At 42.7% G+C, this 22740-nt stretch overlaps 1 long non-coding RNA gene across 1 annotated transcript; it reads left to right on the forward strand.

Annotated features, from left to right (window-relative positions):
* The first annotated feature begins 346 nt into the window (after positions 1-346).
* On the forward strand, positions 347-22301 carry LOC128116247 (uncharacterized). The gene is made up of 3 exons (XR_008220421.1): positions 347-653; positions 17988-18168; positions 21631-22301. It is a non-coding gene; the product is annotated as an uncharacterized LOC128116247 (long non-coding RNA).
* The last annotated feature ends 439 nt before the right edge of the window (positions 22302-22740 follow it).

The raw sequence follows: 22740 nt of genomic DNA on the forward strand, positions 1-22740 counted from the left end.
AAAGGTAAAAAAAAAAAAAAAACCCGAGGCAAAACGGCGATGAAGAGAAACAGGTTAATTTAAGCTATAAGAGCTAGTTCGACAAGTAAAAGATAAGGCTGAGCATTCATAACTAATAATAAGTCTCTGTGTCTTGATTCAGGGGCTAGCAGTCTGAGAAAGCCTGTTACACCCACGGGTAAAGGGAAATCAGTTTTTCTTAATGAAGTGTCACTACAATTAGATAGATAGATAGATAGATAGATAGATAGATAGATAGATAGATAGACAGACCAACAACACTCCAGGGCAGATCCTCTGCCCAGGAATAATTGGCCAACACAGAATGAACTCTGTGTTTTGTTTATTTACTTGTTTTGGGGGGGGGGAGTTGTTTGTTTGTTTTGTGTGTTTGTGGTGGTTTGAAAGAAAATGGCTCTCAAAGGTAGTGGCACTTTTAGGAGATGTGGCCTTGTTGGAGTAGGTGTGCCTTTCTTGGAGGAAGTGTGTAACTATGGGGGCGGGCTTTGAGGTCTTTTCTCAAGCTTCACTCGGTGTGACAGTCAACTTCCTGTTGCCTCTGAGTCAAGATGTAGGACTCTCATCTCCAGCACCACATCTGCCTGCATGTTGCCAGGCTCCCCACCGTGATAATGGACTGAACCTCAGAAACTGTAAGTGAGGCCCCTCCATTAAATGTTTTCCTTTATAAGAGTTGCTGTGGTCATGGTGTCTCTTCACAGACATAAAAAATGCTAACTAAGACAGTGTGTGTATAGACTGTTTTAGCTTGCTTGCTTGCTTCCTTTCTTTCTCTCTCTTTCTTTTTCTCTTTTCCTCTCTCTCTCTCTCTCTCTCTCTCTCTCTCTCAATCTCTTTTTGTCTTATTGGTCTTTTGATTATTTTTGATGTTCATTTTTGTGATTTTTTTAAAGGAAAGAGAAAGATCATAAAGTTGAATAGGTAGGGAGGTGGGGAGAATCTGGGAGGTGTTATGGGAGGGGAAGAAACATGATCAAAATAAACTGTATGAAAAATATTTTTAATTTTTTTTCAAAATAAAAGGAGAAGAAAAGAAATTAATCCCAACCCCACCACTTCTGGTTATCAAGAGATTAAGACTGGGGCCATGTACATTCCATCTTCTCCCCATGCAGTACTTTAATTACAGTTCAAAGTTCTTTAGAAAGTAGGCTACTAGGTAATAACCTGAAAGGGTTGTATAGTTATGTATTGAAGAAGAAAATGCAATGCTCAGTCAAGGCTTAAGACATACAAATTTTAAATTATTCAGTGAGAAGACAAATAAATTTCCCTACAGTTAGGTTAAAAAAGACCTTACAGGCTTCTCCAGTTGATTTTAATCTCTGTAAGAACTGTAGCATTCCCTAAGCATGGATGATGAAGCCTTCAGGAGAATCAAGCCACTCTGCCACCTTTTGGAAATGATTATAAAACTAAATCTCCTCCCACTGTGAACAAGTGTAAGAACATGAGTCAATGCCTGCAGCAAGATTTTGCTCCCTCATTTCAATCGTATGGTCACCAAACAAGCAGAATACCTCTGTTGTGTAGACTAGAAGTCCTAAAAGTAAGTTAATGGAAAGACATTGGGAAAGACTATTCAATATGTATGTGCTTTGGGGCTGGAGAGGTGGGTCAGTAATTTAAAACACATGCTTCTCTTCCAGAGGACCTAAGTTCAGTTCCTACACCCACATCAAGTGCCTCACAAGCACCTGTAATTCCACCTCTAGGAGAATTTGAACCTCTGGTCTCCTCAAGCACCTGCATTGAAGTTCACATACCCACACACAGACATACATGTAATTTTTTTTTCTGAAACAAGGTTTCTCTGTGTAGCTTTGTGCCTCTCTTGGAACTCACTCTGTAGCCCAGGCTGGCCTCGAACTCACAGAGCTCTGCCTGCCTCTGCCTCCTGAGTGCTGGGATTAAAGGCATGCACCACCACCGCCTGGCACATACATGCAATTTAATATAATAAATCTAGGGCTTTGCAGACACCAGGACTGCAAATGGCATCATTGTGCCCCTGAAGAAAAAGAAGCTCATGGAAGTCACAGTGACAACCTGGATGCTGGTGTGGGATTTCACCCCCAGGGGTACTGGGGGAGCCTTTCAGAGAGTTTACGACCAGGACTACAAGAAGTACATCATCATCTGGGAAGGCAGCATTGTGGGGCTTAACGTGATGCTGGCAGCCTACCTGCTTCTCAGCTACTACATTTCTTACAAGGAACTCAACGTGAGTGTGATGCACATACCACTAAGGAGGGCCAGTATGAAGAGCACTGCACCCCTAAGTAAAACCAGCTGCCTAGTTTCCATCCACAACAAATGTAGCTGTGGCTGAATCTTTATATTCTTATTGAGAACTAATGTGCAGTAAAAGGTGACTAGTTCAAAATAATAATAATAATAATAATAATAATAATAATAATAATAATAAAAAATCGGTTAAAACATGTTCCCCTGAGCCTGTTTTGATTAGTTTTCTACTGCTGTAATAAGACACCATGGCTGAGATAAATATAATGATTAGAGATTGCTGAGAACATAAAGCAAAATGAGCATTTCAAATGGAGAAAACAGGAGGTACAAAGGCTCAGGGACATAAAGAGGCAGGTATCGATGCAATTGTGTTTTGTCTTTTCTAAGTAATAGAATTTGAGAAGAGAATGTAGGAAAATTAATAGGGACAGAGTAATCATATACTCTGAGGGTGCTGGCCTGGATGGGGCAGACATAAAAAGCATCAAGGGAGAAGGAGATAGTTCATGTTTTGGAATGTTCTCTCTCCTGGAAGAATAGAAAGTTGTGGTTTGAATGGGAAATGTCCTCTGCTGGCTCGTGTGTTAGAACACTTGGTCTCCAGATGTTGGCATTGTTTCTGGAGCCTGTAGAACCGTTACAGAATAAAGCCTGGCTGGCAGAAGCTGGTTACTGAGAGGGGGCCTGTTTTATAGCCCAGGCCCACTTTCAGTCTGTTCTCCACTTTCCGACTCTTGGTCCAGTGTGGCCAGCTACCTTCCTTGTCATGATGTAGTGTATCTCTTCTTAAATCTCAAGCCAAAATAAGCCCTTCCTCCTTGGAGTCTTGGGGGGGGGGGTGAATCTTATCACATTTATGAGAAAATAACAATTAAAAGAAGGCAGTGTGATTCTGGAGAGATACAGAGTGTTTGGCAAGCCAGTGAAGTTTGTCTAGTCAGGAGTCAGTGAAGGTTGGAACAAAAATGGTGTAGGTCAGACTCCATCTCTGCAAAAGATAAGTTCAAAAGATAAGTTCAGAGATAATCTGCAGTATGTACACTCTCAGCCTCACTTAGAAACAAGATCTTTGCAGATATAGTCAAGTTTATAACCAGTCATAATAAGTTACAATGGCCTCTAAGCCAGTGTCTTAGAAAAAGAGGGAATGTTGGATGCAGGAACACAAAGAGAGACAGCCATGTGACAAGTGTAGCAGAGACCAGAATGTTACACCTCACAGGCAGGCTAAAGACTACCAAGGAGTGCCAGCACCACAAGAAACTATGGAAGTGGAGCCTTCTGAGTAAGCAAGGCCCCAGAGCCGTATGTTTTAGATGTTGAGCTCCAGAACTGACAAAATAACTTCCGTGATTTTAAGCCACACGTTAATGGCATTCTGTTACAGCAGCCACAGAAAATTAATCATTAAGGGCATAGAGAGTAAGTGGGTGGAGAATAAGAAGGCCCTGTAATTAATAAATAGGAACCTTAAGACTTAGAAGGGAGAGAAACTGGGTTTGCAGAATGGATGGAGAAAAGATGGACCCTAAATTTTGAATGTTCTCCAGTGTTTGAAACGATGACTGTGCATATTGAAGAGCCGTAGTCTGGCAAGAAGGTACTCATCTGGTCTGAAGGCAGAAAGCAGCAGCAGGCTCTCGGGCTCCACAACACCCTAGAGAGGCAGCCATCACAGGCCAGCTACAACTTGAGAGCCTTGCTGCCTGACGTTGTAGGGAGAGAAATCTGTGCTCTTTGGTATCATTGGCTGTGTGATTCAGCAAACAGATGTTCCCCCTTGGCTCTCCTTCCATCTGGGGGCTGATGGGCTTCAATTGAACCATGAAAACGTCACTTGATTCAATTCGTAGCCCTATCCATTTGTGTCACATGACCTGTGCCAATTCTATTCACCTATTGTACATCCACAATTCTCCTTCGACGGGCTGTGCATGGGTCATCCCTGTATCAGCCTCACGGTAATCATCCTCCTAGTCCTCCCGCTCAGCAACCTGTTAGCCTTCCGCATGAATTCTCTACCTGAAGCCCTCCTTCAGCTTCTAGTTCCTAAATCCATCTCCATGTGAAATCAAATGGAAGTATACAAACATATCTCCTCAAGACCTGGAGATCTCTAGCTACTACCCTCACCTCACCTTTGAGTGCATTTTTTTTTTTGCATCCCTAAGCCCATTTATTATCCTGCTAATCAAAGTTCTCCAAATTTCATACTGCTGCTCATGCTCTTTGCTTGCCTAGACTGACTGGTTCATTTTTTTTGTTAAATATCATCTTCTTTAGGGGTTCTACACAAATCTTAACCCTGTACAAGCATTTGGACCTACTCCCACACTGGACATTCCTAGCACATGTCTCTACAATGCTATGTTATGACTCCGCCCCTCTAAATAGATTATATTTAAATGAGAGTAATTGCACTGCATCGTATCTCTAGTCTCAGCACTAGCAAGGTGACACATGGTAGGCCCTCAAGCTGTGATAAATGAATACAAAGCTACTTAAATTTTGCTGGAAAGCTGCCTTCCAAGAGAGCTGCATCCAGTGTAAGCACCCCAGGATTTTCCTATCACAGTCATGTGATTTACGAGTTGTGTGATTCATCAGACTCCGTGTACCAGGTGTCACCTCTGTATTCAGCTTCGCTGATCAAGAAAATGAATTTGATCCTGGCTCTCTGTCCTCCAGACAGCCGCTTGCTGAGAGAAGTCGTTAATGCAGTAAATTATCTTCCCAGCTGTTAATACCGTGTACTGGCCTGTTTGCCGTCTTTTAGTTCAGCTGAACATCAACTTGTGCTATGATATTTACATGAATATCTTTATTTCATCAGTACCATTGTCCATCTGTTTGGCTAGGGGTTGGATTCCCAAGCTGTGGCCAGAAATGGAGGCGTGAGCCAGACCCAATGGTAACTTCCCGCGTGGGGTGAAGGGCAGCCCATCCCTTGTTCTGCCACTCCTGCTTGCACTAAATGCTGCCTGGCAGGCAGCAGGCATAGGATTAGTGATGCCACCCTTAAGTAGAAGGCTAGAAATGAGAAGCTACTTGTCTTCTCTAAGACAGAGGCTTTGCCACAAAAGCTGGCTGGAGAATTCGGAAGGATGATGATCTCCTTAGCTGAGTCTCCGGTTGTCAATGCCACATCTCACACGTTATCCCTGCATTTAAAACTTGCTAACATGAGCCCACTGTGAGCCAGGAATGGCTCATGAAGAATTTAAGTGTGTGTGTGTTTTTATTGGTTTGGGGATTTTGGGTTTTTTTGGACTTTGTTTATTTTTGGCAAATCAATGCAAGCTAGAGTAACTTGAGAAGAGGGAAACTCAACTGAGAAAAATACCTCTATCAGATGGCCTATAGGTGAGCCTGTGGGACATTTTCTTGATTAATGATTGACGTGGGAGGATATAGCCCACTATAAGTGGTGCCACCCCTGGGCAGGTAATCCTAGTTGTTTAAGAAAGTAGCCTGAGCAAGCGAGTAAACAGCAGTCCTCCGTGCTCTGCTTAAGTTCTTACCTTGAGTTCCTGCCCTGACTTCCCTTCACAATGGGCTATAAACTGTAAGATGAAATCAGCTCTTTACCTGAAGTGGGACTTGGTCAGTGTTTTTATCACAGCTATAGAAAGCAAACAAAGACACCAACCACCCTCTTCCATTCTGATTGTAATGATGTCCCAGGAATAGAACATAAGACTGAAGCTATACCCTCGGAGTCTCAGACCAGTATTTCTTAAACCTCTGATGACCAGATTTGGAGGAAGAACTATCTAAGCATGAAAAATGGTTCTCACATGGGCTCCAAGACAGAAAGGAGTTTGCCATACTCAAGGAAAAACAAGAGGTCGGGTGGGTAGAGAAATGTGTTCGGGGTGATGGTTCTAGGGGCTGACAGCAGTTATGGCATGATCTTATCATATATATAAGAGGAAAACTTTAAGAAAAAAAAACTTGACGTTTTATGAATGTCAGAAAAACACAGGCAAAAGACTCTCTGGTCAATCCCTGGCTGCTCAGGACCCAGGCTTGGAGAAAGGAGGCTAGTTAGAATTATTACTTTTGTCAATGAGAAGTAAGGAGGCCTGGGCAGGGTTGTTGTGGGGAATACAGTGAGAAGTGACTCACCATTCAGGAAGTAGACAGGACATTTTAGTGAAGGAGGAGAATTGGTTCTTTGTAAGCTAAAACAAAGATCATTCCAAGGCCTATAGCATGAGTGACTTGGTGGATGCCAATAACGTTTATTAAGGGGAAAAAAGGCTTGGGAGGACAAGGCTGACTTGTAAAGTAAAATCAATAAGTGTGATATGGATGTGTTATGTTTGTGATGTCTATCAGGCGTTCAACAGAAGGACATCAGGGGTGTAATTAGAGCTTAAGGAAGAAGGAAAGGAAGAGGCATGGTGGTGAGAACTCTGAAGCAAGAGGGCAGTGTGGCCCAGAAACATATCACAGTCTAGAAGGAGACTCATAGTGCTAATCATCTGCCAAGTCAGACATCAGACTGTATTGTTTTAGTCTTTTTAGATTTGTTTATTATTATATGTGAATGAGTGTTTTCCCTGCACATATGTATGTGCACCGTGTTTGTGCTTGGTGCCTATAGTGGTGAGAAGGGGGCATCAAATCCCCTGGGACTGTAGTTACAGAGTTGTGAACTGCCGGGAGACTCCAACCTGGGTACTCTTGCGGGGCAACAAGTGTTCTTAAAATCTAAGTCGCCTCTCGATTCCTGGGCATTAGACTTAAAATCCCATGTGCATGGTCTCATTTCACCCACACGGCCAGGAGATGTCACATTCTGAATGATGTAAGTCTTAAGTGTAAGAGCATTACATCAGCCTGTACATTCGTAGCCCGCTTCTCCACTTCCTGTCTGTGTGATCGTTAACAAGTACCTGACCCTCCCTAGGTCTCTGTTTCCTCATCTGCAAGTGAAACAACAGTACAATTCTTAATGAACTGGGAAAAGAGAAGTAGCAAAATATATGCAAATAATTATTAAGCAATAGACCTCATAATGATTATTCTTTATTCACTGTTAGGGGTACATCATTGTGTTTCATAAAGTATGTCCCATATCTGGTTCCTGACACCCAAACTTATTTGGAAATAGACATCTTTGCAGAGGTCATAAAGTGAAGATGAGGTCATGGTGGTTGTGAATGGGTCCTAATCCTGTGACTGATGTTCTTAAAAGAAGAGGAATATTTGGATAAGAGGCACATTACAGGGAATGCCAGGTAACAGGATGCTGCCTCATGAATAGCTAGGGAACAGCAAAAATGGATAGAGACATAGAACAGATTGTCTCGCCAAGCTCCAAGAAGGATGCAGTTCAGACAAGACACCTGTCTTCTGGAAGTCAGAGAGAATAGTTTTATCATAGTTTAAGTCTCTTGGTTTGTGGTATTTTCTCATGCTGGCTGAAGGGAGCCAAGGCAAGTTCTGTTTTTTTTTTTTTTTTCGGTTTTTCGAGACAGGGTTTCTCTGTGTAGCTTTGCGCCTTTTCCTGGAACTCACTTGGTAGCCCAGGCTGGCCTCGAACTCACAGAGATCCGCCTGGCTCTGCCTCCCGAGTGCTGGGATTAAAGGCGTGCGCCACCACGGCTATGGCAAGTTCTGTTTTACAAGTGTGAAAGTAAAAATGCAAGGTGGTCCTATTACTCTCCAAAGATCACGTGGGAGAATGTAGTTATCCTTGAAGCCACATCAGTGCAACAGCCTTCTTTCTATTCAGCCTGTCAAATATCAAGTGCACTGTTAGCATCTTAGCTTACAAATGACCTAGTCAGTGCCCTACAGGGACCCATAATGTGTGGATGAGACAGGCAGGAAATTGAGTAAAGTAAATGTCGCGTTAACATCATGGCGGTAGAGTAAAGGGTTTGTGAAGAATATAGACAGAACCATTCTAACTCGGGCAGAGAACAGGACATTAACAAGGTATAGGGAGGCATAGCTAATATGAACATGCCTGAAACAAGGGGTAGCCAGCAAGTATGATGCCTAAAAAGGGATGGGTCAGAGTGGTGCTAGGTGTACAGTTGCCTGGGACTACACAAAACCATGCCTCGTGAGATGACATGCACCGTCCCATGGAGTCCTTATGCCAGCCCTCCAAAGAGGGTGTCTCAAAGTGAATTTAACAAACAGAACAACAAATCTTGAGGGGCAGAGTCCTGAGATGCAGCATACGTCTGGTGCCTCTACACAGGATGCATGGGTAGCACTTGGTTCTGTGACCACTAGTGTGACCTTTGTGCTTTGCTGGTTCTCAGCTCAGTTACTAGCCCTTAACCTTGGGAAGACACTTGCTCTCCTTCACCCCTGACACTTGGTCTCCCCCATCTGCCATATAGGAATGCAGACGGACTTTCAGTCTGCAGGTTACCACTCCTGGCTACCCAACTCAGGTGGCTTCGGTAATATAAGCAAGGTCACAGAGACATCAGCCAAGAATATAGCTTATCAGAATTCTCTTCAATTCCTTCCAGGCACTGACAGGATAAGGACAAAGAACTTGTCTGTGATATTACAGCATCTTCAGGTGAACGAGAGGAGGACAAGGCCAATTATGGGGTGGGAAAGGGGAGAATCATAGCCTGGGAGTTGGTCAGAAGCATAAAAATGATGACAGAAAAATTGATGGATAAGTGCTCTTAGCAAAGAAGAACAGATAAGGCAAAGTACATTCACATGGATGCAGCAATTTCATCTCGGTTTGAGGCTAGACGACTTGGGTCTGCTTAACAAGTCACCTGACTGCCTTAAGGGTACACTGATTCTACTGGAAAGTGGAGTCAAGAATGGGTATGTAGATCTGGCCTTTGCCAGGGAGAGGTGTAAAGAAGCAGAGGGCAGCTAGCTGAACTGGAGGGCAGTGAGAGGATGAATACAGACGGCTCCTCAGCAGGACAAGGGATTCGGGTGAGGGGCAGGTTATTCTGGACCCTCTCTTGACACAGAAGTAATGGCATACATGGACTGGTTGCTTATCATATGACTAGAATTTTCTCTTTTTCAATGCACATGTGTGCCCCTGATGTACACATGGATGCGCATGTACACATGTGGAGGCCAGAGAACAACTTTGTGTGGCATTCCTCAGGAAGGCCACCCAACCCTTGGAGACAGGGTCTATGGCTAGCCTGAAGCTCACTCTATAGGCTAGGCTGCTTGCTTCACCAGTACCAGGCACTCTCCAATCTCCACCTGCCCAGTGTACTCCACAGTGCCTAGCATTTGGTTGAGGTTTCGGGGTCTCAACCTAAAAGTGTTTCAACGACTAATCATCTCCTCAGCCCGTGCCTTGCATTTTCTACTCTATTCCTATTCTACCCACTAGGAAATTCACACATTTGAACCTAAGGTATCATCCTTGCAAATGTGTGCTCTCAATTGCCATCCTAGACAACCAGGTCCCTAGAAGAAACAAAGGAAGAAATAGGACTTGGAATGAGAAGCTGGATGTGGGACACAAGAAGAGAGTAGGTTGCAGTCTCCAAATTTGCAGAGGCCCCCAGATATTGCCACTGAGTTTTGTTTTAAAAAAAAGTCATGAGACCAACCTCAATTTTCCAAAACACCAGGAGTGTTTGACATGCAACCTTCTGTGCCCAGCTAGTTGAATCCTGCAGAGGAAGGAGTTCTTTTCTGTGTTATCTAGCATCTAATGGGAGTGGTGCTCAAGAAGGAATCAGACCCCCAGTGTAGATCAAGGAAGCCACAATGTGCTCCTGATGGAGAGAGTATTTGAGGCCAGAATAATTGAGGTTCCATGATGATCAGATAAAGACCAAAAAGTGAAAAGGACCCAGTTACAAGGAAGTCAGTGGAGAATGGGAGAATCCCAGGACTTGAAGAAAGCAAAAAAATATAAGGACAATTTTACTAAGGACGCTATGACCTGGAGCAGAAAATGATACAACGAAATTTCTCATCTATCTTCTTGCTGCGATTTCCATTCATGGAAGACTAGCTCAGTGAATTTGGCAGTTGATCTTTTTCCAGTCCCATGAGACCTCAGCCCTGGACACCTCCATTGCAGTCACTTGGTTAAATGCCCTGAAGCAGAAGAGTCTCCAGTGAAGCTGTGCCTAGATACCTAGTCTACACAAACTGAGACAACCAAACTGGTTCCTAGGGAAGCCAGTCAAGTAGGGCACTTGGAACTGTACAATTCCAGTCTTGACCCTTCCTCATGTTCACACTGCCTTGACTCATTGGACACACCATTCAATGCCATGGGTATAAAGGTTTAATCTTCATCTTCCCTAAATTACTGATGCCCAGGCAGAGCCACAACACCTTTCTGGGGACTTTGCTTGCACTGGAACAAGGCAACATTGTGCAAAGCTCTGTCTCCACATGGAAACTTCCTGTAAACAGGACTCACTTTCAGTGTGACTCTAACAATCAGGGAAATAAATTAGATCCTAGAATCTTCTCTGGATAATAGCTCATTGCAGGAAGTCATTAATGCAGCAAATCAAACCACAACTGTTGACACCCTGAAAGCGTGTTGTTTACCTTCCTTTGATTCAGCTGAGTATCAATTAGTTCAGTGATATTTACATAAATATCTCGATTTGGAAGGTAAAATTGTCCATCTGCTTCTGGAAGATTTAATTAGGTCTGTGTTGCTAAGGAAAAAGAGATTAATCCTTTTCGACATTAACCTTTTCAATTAATATATGTTTTGCAATGCATTGTATAATATGCCTTGTTATGTAAATTGGACAAACTGGAACATTTCAGCCTGGGGAAATGATGTCTTTCACACTGAAAGCATATCTCTCTTTCCAAATCTAGACCAGAAATGAATGCTTACAGGCTTTCATGCTTGTTTTTCTTCTTAGTGGGGGGTTTTCTCCACTTCTCAAAGGCCTGTCCAGTGCATATCCTTTAGCCCATGCAGAATGTCCAGGCCTCCTCTCCCCATTCCCTATCTCTTGCTGGGACTCTAAACTTCCCTTAACATCTTCTTCCTCGAGGTGTGCAGCCTTCTTTGGATTTCTGAGTGAGGTCCAGTTAGATTCACATCTCTTGACATAGACATACATATATTACTTGAAGTTCCTCTTTCATCCATGCCTCACCTACAGAACCATTTGCTCTGTGATGATAAAGACCATGCATTCCTCATTGCTATTTGTTTTGTTGTTGCTAACAAAGTGTCTGGCCCATAGAAAATACTACATGCATGTTGAATGAATGAATGAGTGAGTGAATTAATGAATGAGGAGAAAACAGACCCCTTAGATGACAATTTCATTGCAGTCTCGTGGCTCAACCACTCCAGCCTACAGGAGCAAACCCTTCATGAAAGCTATAGGATGCACAAAAGAGCCTCCCTTTCCTGTGTCTACACTTGACTTAAATAGAAGCTATTATTCCCAGACATTCTCAGCTTCACAGCCTTGACAGACCAGTGAACTCACCGAAGACTCCCACAGTGTTCAAGTCAACCTTTCCAAGGTACCACTGTTCAAGGAAAATATCCTTTCTACTTCACTCCCTGGAATCAGATCTCTATTTCCTTTCTCCTCTCCAATCATGTGTTTCTCACTACCCTTTCGTAAGGTCCAAATGTTTTCATAGAAGCTCTCAAAATATTTATCTAACCCAGGCAAGGAGAATAATCACAACAATAACAGTCATCAGTCAGAAGTATCTAATGTCCATGGCAATGCCATAGGTTCATTTTTTTCTGCTTCCAGGAAACAAAACAAAGATCAAAGTGGTATTCAACTGCAAGTCATATTGCATGTATAAGGGACCTAATGAGGTCCTGACCTGCCTCCAAAGCTCACTCTAAAGCTTGGCTGTTAGACCACAGAACCAATAGGGTCTGGGCTACAGAAAAGCACCAATGATGAGTCAAGTATTTGGTCTCCAGTTACAGATCTCTTGAACAAACTGACCAGAGTCAAATAGAGTCAAATCCTAAAAAGATGTAGCTCTCTTCTTGTTATCACTTGTAGAAAACTTCAGCCTTCTGGAAACTGGTTGATGAAATTTGAATTTATACCACTGAGACTGGCCAGCATTTTATAAAGAACCATATAGTAAATACTTGGGGGTTTGTAGATTCATTCTGTCTCTGCTACAATTTCTCAACTTAGTGTTCATCTAGAGAAAATGGCAACAGACAATTGCCAGTGAGTAGCTAGTGCTATAGTTATGATATAATAAAATTGTATTTATCATGAAACTTACTGACATCTGAAACAGAGGGAAAGTAGACTTCATGGTTTTTATCATTTTTTATTAAATATATAACCCAATCCTCACATTAGCACACATTAGTATATTAAAGCTGATTTGAGATTGCTTCCATTTGAAAGACAACATTGAGGCCTTTGAGTATACAGAGAGAGATCTACAGTTACTCAGCTGTTCATTATGAATATATTCCCCAAGAACAAGTTGGTCTTTATTTTCCCAAGCTAGGTTATTATTCAGTTCTTTATTTATTTGCAACAGAATTACATACTTGTAACCCAAATACTTGAGAAGGGGAGACAGAAGGATTGCAATTCCCAAGCCAGTCAGGCAACATTGTAAGACTTTGTTTCACTCTCCAAACCCTCAAAAGAAGAAATTTTGTCAGAATCCCTAGCCCTGCAGAACCTTCAACTTTCCAATGCTCAAAGCATCCCTCTTTCTCTCCATAGCTCTCTTGCACATGGTGCATACAGGAAATAGCAAATGCTGTGCTAGAGATTGACTCCTAACAAAGTGCCAAGAAGGGTAGCATCAAACAGAAGGGGCCTTGCTGCCCTGACAATGACCCGCACAGGGCAGTGATCAATAGTTTAATACCAAATGCTGTGAGTGCATGGGGGACTATGCTGTAAATATGGCAGCTATGTAAGTATATATAAGCAGCGTGAATATGGTACAAATATGCAGCTAACGCAGATTTAGTTAGATAAGAAGTATGAATTAGGGTTAGACTCACCTTTTCTGATTCCTCATCTTGCCATACACTAAACAAATAGCCAGGGTAGCACTGACGAAGCTCATCTCCCTCATCTACGTTAACACCAGGAATGTTAATTCTGCTCTGGTAAGTCACTGTGATGATTAACTGAAACAATGCCTAGGAGGTGTTCTAGCTAGCCTTAACTGTTAGCTTGCCTAAGAAGGGAGTCTCAGTGTAGGGACTGTCCAGATCAGAGCGGTTTCAGGGCCTGTCTGTCCGTGTGTTGATAAGATGGCTCTCCCACAGTGGGTAGCACCGTTCCCTGGTCAGGTGGTCCTGGGCTGTATTTTTTTTTTTAAGTATCTAAGCCTGAACGTGTGAGCAAGCCAACAATCATAGTTCCTCCAAGGTTTCTGCTTCAAGTTCCTGCTTGAGTCCCCAGCCTGACTTCCCTCAATGATGAACTGTAATCTGTGAGCTGAAATCAATCCTTCACTCCCCATGTTACTTTTGGTTGGGGCATTTTAATAACAACAACAAAAAAAAAGAAGCTAGGACGGAAGGTACACAGCACACACCGCACTTCAACAAATGGCATCCATTTGGACGACGGTGTTTGCCACTCATGGGAGCCCTCCTACCAGCCTTTTCCATCCTGGAGAGAAGAGCCATGCTTCCTTGGCAATGTTATAAAGTGCTGCCATTTACTATAACATATGAGTGACTATATTGCTTTGCTGGGTCTATTGTCAAATCTACCCTCAAAATCCTTAAAGTTCTTAAGGGAGTCTAGCACAGAATTGCACCAATACTGGAATAACCAGAGCAGAAGAAGGGAGGAAGCATCCTAATACTAATATGAAGACTAATGAGTAGAAGCAGCTCATAGAGAGAATTAGATTCACTAAGGTTTATGTTATATGCTTTTCTTTGTTTGTTTATAATACATTCTAGTAATGTAGCCACTACACTACTTTATAGAGATAAAAATAGAACAAATACATTTTTAAACAAAGTGGAACAAAAACCACTGCTGTTTAACAGAGGGAAAGGGGCCTCTCTGCTCGAACACTATGAAGCGACTTTAGCTTAAGCATTCATGAGTTTCCTAACTTTGAGATTTCTTAAATTGATGAGAGCGCCTTATTAACACATGGTTGGAAAGCTTCATGAATCGCTGCCCTGTTCCCATGGACCACACAGCAGGCTGACTAGTGAAGAGCCTCTTCCTTCCCCTCATCCCTGTTTATTGCATGTCTCCCCTCAACAGAGGAGCCATAGGATAATTGGACCATTCAGAGGAAATACTGATGGCCATGTTTATGAGTAGTGCCTGCCCCATCAGCCCTCCAGATGGTACAAATGGAAGGTTCTCAGGGCCTAAGGTCATGCACTCCTTCCTCCAAATATGCAGGCAGCACACTGGCCAACCAAGCAGTGGGCCTTGAGTTTTCTGAGAGTCCTTTTGTCCTCTTCTATTTTAACTCTCAGAAAAGAGATCTAGAGAACTACTGTCTATCCTTTTCCCTTAAACCCAAGTACTGACTCCTAAAGGTCCCTAAATGGAACAGCATTTCAGGGTCAGCATTTGTCTATGACATGAATTAACCCAGTGGCTGTGGGATAAATCCAATTTCTCTGAGTTTCAGTTTTATTAACTTCCCTACCAATATCGCTAATACTGTTTGACACATAAAATAGTTTTTTTTACTATAATTTTTTTCTTTGTTTGTTTTGTTTTGTTTTTCAAGACAGGGTTTCTCTTTGTATCTCTGGCTGTCCTGGAACTAACTCTGTAAACTAGACTGGTCTCGAACTCAGAGATCCATCTGCTTCTGCCTCCCAAGTGCTGGGATTAAAGGCATACTCTACTGAACCACAAACTAAACACGTATAGGTGTCATTTATTATGACTGACAACTGAGACACAAAAAAGACAGACTCCACTCTGGTAGAAAAGGACATATATACTGACAATGAGGGTGGAGGATTCTGTGGGGCCCGAACTGATATGTCCATGGGGTACAGACACCCTAATCTTCAGAGGAAAGAAAAGCATCAAAGGATAATGTTGCAGTTGATTCCTGGGGGGAAAGAAGGAAGGCCAGGGAGAACAATGCAATTAGTGAGAAAGGCAGGAGTAAGGCTGCTGCTGAACTCAAGAGCCCAGCATGTCAGGAGTGCATCCCATAGGTCATCAGGGCTAGAGCTCTGGGGAGCATGTATGGAGCAGGCTAGAGAGGAAAGAATATGAAATGTTGAGCTTGATATAGAGAATTACTGAGAAATCATTTTTTACTTCTTTGTGTTCTTCTTCAAGATGAGGTGTTACACAAATTCTCTTCAATCAAAATCCCTTCTCTTGCCAAATCAATTACAACTTTGAGAGAACCTGATGCAGAGGGTCTCCAGCTGAATGGCTCCCAGATGCCTAGCCCACGTAAACTGAAAGATACCAAATATGTGTTGGCTTAAGTCACCGAGTTAGTCATCATTGGTATTCATGCGTGGTCATCTGTTTATGCATAGGAATTGCTCAAAAGCAGATGTGCGTTTTGTAAAGTCGGTTTGCTAACAGAGCACAGAGAAGGTCGGAGGATGGTAAGAGCACAGAGAAGGTCGGAGGATGGTAAGGAAGAGAGCTGGGGGATCTTTTGAGATGACACAGGGTGTAGTGAGGAAGGGAGCTAAGGAAGTGTAAAGGAAGTAGCACAAGAGACATCAGAGCTTGACTCATCAGGACATTGTTCTAACTGGATGTGTAGAGCAAGAAGACAATGTGGAGGGTGAACGTGACGGGATGAGCTTTGGGCTGTAGATGGAACCAACCGTCTTTTTAAATAAGAACCACAGAACCAATGCAAAGAAGAAAGTCAAGAGGTCAGAGCTAAGAGCTAAAACCTTACCCTTCCTCCTGCGGTGGTCCTACCTCTCCGAACCAGAGCTACCCCTGTGTTAAAGTCTTTATATAGAGTTCCTGTCCTGCCTTCTCATTGGTTGTAAACCCAACCACATGACCGCCTCGTCACGGCCTGTCTGTATAGACCTCCAGGTTTTCTATGATTAGTATTGAGATTAAAGGCATGTGTATCCAATACTGGCTGTATCCCTGAACACACAGAGACTTACCTAGCTCTGCCTACTAAGTGCTGGGATTACAAGCGTATGCCACCACTGCCCTGCTTTCCTATGGCTTGCTAATAGCTCTGACCCCCGGGCAACATTATTTATTAACATACAAATAACATTTTAATACAAATAAAATATCACCATATTGGGCTTTGTTGCAGCCACCTGAAGCACTAGCCTGGCCTAACACCAAATCCACTGAGCATCTAAGCAGGACAAAGGAATTTTTCAGATCTTTGGAGTACCAAGTCCTGAAAGTCTTATCCAGAAAGAAAAAAAATGTGATACATGTTTTAGTCATGATAAGATTATCCCTTAGAATGCCCACATATGTGGATACTGTTACAAGTGCATGGAGTACAGAGACCTCATCTCATGTGACGTGACCTCTATCATGCCCAAGACAGTGCTCACACAGGGAGAGAATGCAGGTCATTGTGTGGGTGGCTGAGTTACTTTCAGAGCTCTAAAGAGCTTCAGGTGTGCCTCAAGTCACAGACATCTAATTTCCTTAAAAATTCGTATAGTTTGAAATAGGCGTGTTGAAAATTCATGCTTTCATTCACTTTTAATGAGATTTTTTTTTTCAGGAATAATATGCCTTACAAGCCTTTCCACCGCCATCTGGAAGACAGGCTTACACTCAGAAGTGCTAACAGGGATATATATGGAGGCTGGCTCTTGACAAAATTAGAGATGGAGAGAAGCACGTTTTAGCAGCTCTTGTCTTCCCTTCCCTTTCTCCTGCCCTTCTCCTATGAGGCCTATGAGGCCTGCATGTCTCTAATTTATGCAAATGCTTTGGAGGCAAGATTCTACTCTGCCCATAGACCTGTTGTTTTATCAAGGATATTGAGGCAAGAAATACTTATCTTCAAGATAAGTGGGAGTGGTTCAGACCTAATGATTCCAAGCATGAAATGGTGGCCCAGGATAGAATTCATAGCCATAGTTCTAGAAACTATAGGACAGAGTGGTTGATGGTATTTATCCTTAAGAACAACCCTGGTTATTGTCAATATCATTCTGTGTTCAACCTTGGAACATTTTAACTATGTGTGAGGCACTGTCCTTGACAGATAAGAAACTCCCAACCACAAACACTAGGTGCACCTTTCCTGGGGACACATAGTGCTCATTACCCCAAGTTTGTGAGAAAGACCATCATGGCAGTGTGTATGAGTGATGAAGGAGGGTATTTATCTTATTGTGAACAGGAAGCAGAAAAAAAAAGAAATACCCAAGGCAAGATACAGCCCTGCAGGCCAAATTCTTGTGGCCTAGTTCTTCCACCTTTCACCAACACCCAATGACGTATCAGAGATGCACCCACGCTGCATGTTATTTCCTGTTTGTTTGTGTGCCTGCTTCTTTGTTTCCTTGCTCTCCTGCCAGCATCAATGTGAGGGGAAAAGATGTGAGCAGAAGATGAAAAGCCAGGCAAAAGCATCAGGCGCTGTGTGCTATCTACCCTGGGATAGCACTCTTGTGAAGTTGTGAGTAACTGTAATCCCTTCAGAAAGCTACACAGGAAAGCTAGAGGAGAGGGGGATGAGCATCTGTTAGGTACCCGCCATGTGCCAGGTTCTGTGCACAGTGTTTTACTATTTATATGCCTTTCGGTGCTTGGATGAGTTTTGGTTTTTTTTTTCAGTGTACAATTGAAGAAACTGGGGCTCAGAGAATAAGCCACTTACTGGGGACTCCCAGCCACCAATCAGAACTGTGGTTTGACCCTCCCACCCTGTCTACCTTCAAAGCTACACTGTCCAGAACAGTAGCCACATCGACATTCTAAGCATCTGAAAGGTGATGGACTGCCACGAAGATTTCCTGTAAGTATAGAACAAACACAGATTAAAAAAAAAAAAAAAACATGCAAAAGCAAGACCATAAAATGACTCAGTCATTTTCATGTTGATTATAAGCTGATCTGATAATATTTTTGCATGCTGGGTTTAATGAAATGGGTTAGTAAATTTCATTTTGCTGTTGCCTGCCATTTATTTATTTATTTATTTGACACAGATATTGGGAATAAAAGATTGCAAGTCTGACTGACGTGGCTCTCCTGGGGCAGGTGATGCCCAAGCAAATCATGTGATAAGGGAAGGAAGCCTTTGTTCTTCCTTCCTTCAACATGGTTGCTGCCTTCCTTGGCTCTGTCCTCACCCTTGGTCAGGAGGGAGTATCAGAGTGGAATGGTAGGGCTGTAGGCAGAACCTGACCGTGATGCCCTGAAGAACCTCTTCCTTCCCCATGTATAATGAGAAACACCATGAGCAGGCCTATAACCCAGCTAAAGAAAATGCGATCAGGCCACTCCTTCATGCATCCTCTTCCCCTTAGAACCTAGTTTTTGTAATAATGGCAGTAATGAATACTATAAATGGAGCATATAAATAAGGAATAATAGTTATGCTCATTTTTTTATGTGAATGAAAAAGGAAGGAATGCTATGATCAAGGACCTGAGGGCCAGGTCCTATTAAGGCGATTTCATACACACGAATACATTGAATCCCACAGCCTCCCATGAGATCAATACTTTTATTAGTCCCTTGGGAGGGTGGTAGCTGACTTGTAGACAATAGCCTCCCCTATTGTATGGGATGAGAGGCAATCGAACACAGGCACTCAGCTCTAGGTGCTGCACAGAGGGAAGAGCAGGACAGAAAGAGGATAAGAAGGCTGAAGAACCAGTCTTCATGGAGTTTTGTTATTTATGGGGTAGTCAGATGCTAGATACAATATTTGAACTCCAGCCTTCAAATCAGCATCAGAAACGATGTGCATTTATCACCGCATTTGATTGTCCAAGAAACTCGAAGAATGAATAATTCACCTAAGGTTATCCAGCTTTTGAACTTGAATTCTTAGTTGCTGAGGCCGGGGCTGGGGCTGGAAGGGGAACATTTGAGGCAAGAAATGAGGGGAAAGAGAAGAATGCAAGGAAGTGTCACACTTGGATGTGTGTCCTGTGTGTGTCCTCTCATGCATGGATTGTTCACTGAAGCCAAGAAAAAGATCTTCTATTTCTCTTGAAAAATTAAATTTATTTTTTCTGTCATGTGTGAGTATTTTGGCTGTGTGTATGTATGTGCTCCATGCACACATGTTTGGTGCTTGGACAGGACAAAAGAGGGCATTGGATCTTCTGGAACTGGAGTTATGGGTTGTTGTGAATCATCATGTGGGTGCTGGGAATTGAGCCCTATTGCTCTGCAAGAGCCACATCCTCAGCCCCACGTCTCTTCATTCTAACCACTCTTCTCAAATTCCATCACAAAATCAAGTACTTAGTAGGTCCTTAAATTTTCATAAAGTACAAAATACCTCTGCAGAAGCCTGGCTTTGGCGTATGGGCTACATGAGATGAAGCCGATATTCACTTGCTCCAGATAATATGCAAGCTCCTCTTCCAAACAATGAATATTTCCCCCTCGAGATTCTCTAGTGTTTCAAGCTCACCAGCTATTTTAAGACCCAGATTTATTACTGTTGTGCACATCCCTAAAAGATCTGGAGAGTCCTGCCCTCTTTGATTCCCTTCATCCATCCTCCCAGCTAATTTATGGAGAAGCAGCCCAATTTGGAGTCACTTTCATGTGCTCGCCCTGTCAAAAGACATCCAGGTACACTTTATGAAGATGATTCATTCAGACCAGGGAGGACAATCTCCGAATCTCAGGCCAGCAGACACACTGGGGGCAGAAGGGGACTGGTGGCTGGTTAACAGTCTGTTTATGATACCTGCCTTTTGAAAGTGCGATTTTAAAGGGACCTCGCTCGATTGAGAAAATGACATAAATTAGATGTGGCAACATAAAGATGGTGTGATCAGAAATGGAAGAGGGAGGTGCTTCTGGGGTCCCTGGTGTTTTCTGATGGGGATCTACAACTGATGCTTAGCCAGATGAAGGACAAAATGCCGTTTCTTTAGAAGAAGTTGACACAGCAGCCACTAGACTATTTGTTAAAGATTAATAAGAAATGGTTTCTCTCCCATGGTTCTTTGGGGAAATAGTATGATAAGAAGTAATTCTAAAACGATTTTGAGGATTTGTCAGTAAGAGGGATATAGCTGGCTAGCAAGAGTAATCTGCAATGTCCATGTAATAAATTAAGATAGATTGAATTTAAAAATGGCCCTTTAGCAGTCACTGACAGAATAATTGATTCTAGCAAAAATCATCGATTGATTTTATTCCACTTATATTGCTCCTGGCTATTTTTCCAGATCACTGGGGTATTTAATTGTTAGCAGAATTTTGTGGATCAGAAATTCACGATGTGCTTATCCAGGCTGTACCTGCAGACACTCAGTGGTTGCAGTCTGATGTCAACACCCTTAAGGTGCCAGTACTGCACCGTCCACTGTACCTCACTCTGGTGGTAATAGTTTATGTTTGCCAGTGGCAGAGAGAGAGAGAGAGAGAGAGAGAGAGAGAGAGAGAGAGAGAGAGAGAGAGAGAGAGAGAGAGAGAGAGACTGTGCCTGTATATATATAGATATACACACACACACATGCACACACACACACATGCACCAATATACACACACAGGCAAAACGCCCATACATATAAAATACACTTTTAAAAGTACTTTAGGAAACACAAGAGAAAGAAAGTAGCTGACACTCTCAATGGGAGGAGTCTCCAGAACCTTTTAGGTCACAGTGTTATAAACTGCCCCATGTGTTAATATCACTGGGTGGGAATTCAATAGGGAGAAGTATATTTATTCTCAGTCTCAACGTGCTTCTTACAGGTTATTTATTAGAAAGTGAAAACTAACATTACAGTGGAAAGAACTTGGTAGACAGTACCTTAGTGTAATCATTGTCACCAATCACGGTGTACTGTGCACCTCCTGGTATGATATGCTTCGAGTACTTGGCAATCTAGACGGGAGAAAGTGGTGACACCAACCATAACAGATGAACACTCCACAACCAGCCTAGACTCTTCAAAATAACCTGAGCAGTTGCAGCAGTTAGCATCCTCCTTTGCTCTTAGCGCTTATCCTACCAGCACTAAAATCTGCTCCAGTCTACCAGGAGCACCAGGAAGCTAGCGCCCTGGACCAATCTCCATCCAACAATGAAGCACCCCATTTCTTGACCTCAGGGTAGGGGGTAACTGGAGCATTTATATGTTTCCTCTCAGAACTCCTTGAATCCACATTGTCGCTGGCATTTGAATCTTGTTGCACCAGCTAATTGCTCGATAACATGCTTACATATTGTCTCCCTCTCCTTTCCTGTTTCATTTGCCCACTCCTAATCATGTTTCCTAGGATCTTATTTCAAATCTCTATTCTCACTCAAATTCCTGCCTTGGTACCGGCCTCTGGAACAATACACTCTAGCACCGTCATGGGCAACAAGTAAGGAGCGGAGGAAGCACTCTAAAGGGGACTGAGGAGGCTCGGCTATAGCTGCAATCAAGCTCATGGACTGCAACCAAGCTTGGAAAAACACATTTTGAATTCCACTATTGTGATAATTAGCAAAGTATGAATACAGATCTCAGAGAAGACAACACCATTTTATCAGTCTTACAGTTCCAGAATTCTACAATTACATTGTGTCAACATAAGATCATGTCCTCAGTCTTAGGAGCCAAGTGCTGAAGTAGTGGAGGTGAAGGGTCAGTTCATTATAAATCATTTAATAAAAACCAGAAGAAGATGAAGATTTACTTTTGTTTTTATTTTATATGAATGAGCGTTTCGCCCATATGTATGTATGTGTATCACTTGCACACAGAGTACACACAAATGCCAGAAGAGGGCATTAGATTCCTTGAACCTGGAGTTACTGACAGTTGTGAGCTACCATGTTGGTGCTGGAAATTGAAACTTGGTCTTCTGGAAGAGCAGTCAGTGCTGTTAACCAACGCATGTAGCAAAATCACAATATCAGAAGACTTGGAACATGCACAAAAGACACCACTTTTCAATTTTTCGATAATGGGAAAATGTCAAGTGAGTTATTGAGGAAAATCAGAAAGCAGCTAAGATTTCTTGATGATGACAAGAGATATACATTCTCTCTCTCTCTCTCTCTCTCTCTCTCTCTCTCTCTCTCTCTCTCTCTCCCTCTCTCTCTCTCTCTCTCTCTCTCTCTCTCTCTCTCTCTCTCTCTCTCTCTCAATGCTACTGTCCCCATGTGTAGGAAAATTTTTACACTGAAGTGAGCTGTAATGAACCTCACAGCCAGCATTTATACTTTGCTCAGTCTGAGAAGGTGTTTCTATTTTCCCTAGCCCAGAAAATCTAGGTGGCTTACCCAAGATTTTATACTGAGAAGCAGCAGAACCCCAACTCAAACCCCAGTCAGCCTGCATCAAAGTATTTGCCTATTTGGGGCTAGAGAGATAGATCAGCTGCTAAGAGCACTTGCTG

This window comes from Peromyscus californicus, unplaced genomic scaffold, assembly GCF_007827085.1.
Source record: "Peromyscus californicus insignis strain IS unplaced genomic scaffold, ASM782708v3 Scaffold_20__1_contigs__length_68692818, whole genome shotgun sequence".
In the NCBI taxonomy this organism is placed as follows: Eukaryota; Metazoa; Chordata; class Mammalia; order Rodentia; family Cricetidae; genus Peromyscus; species Peromyscus californicus.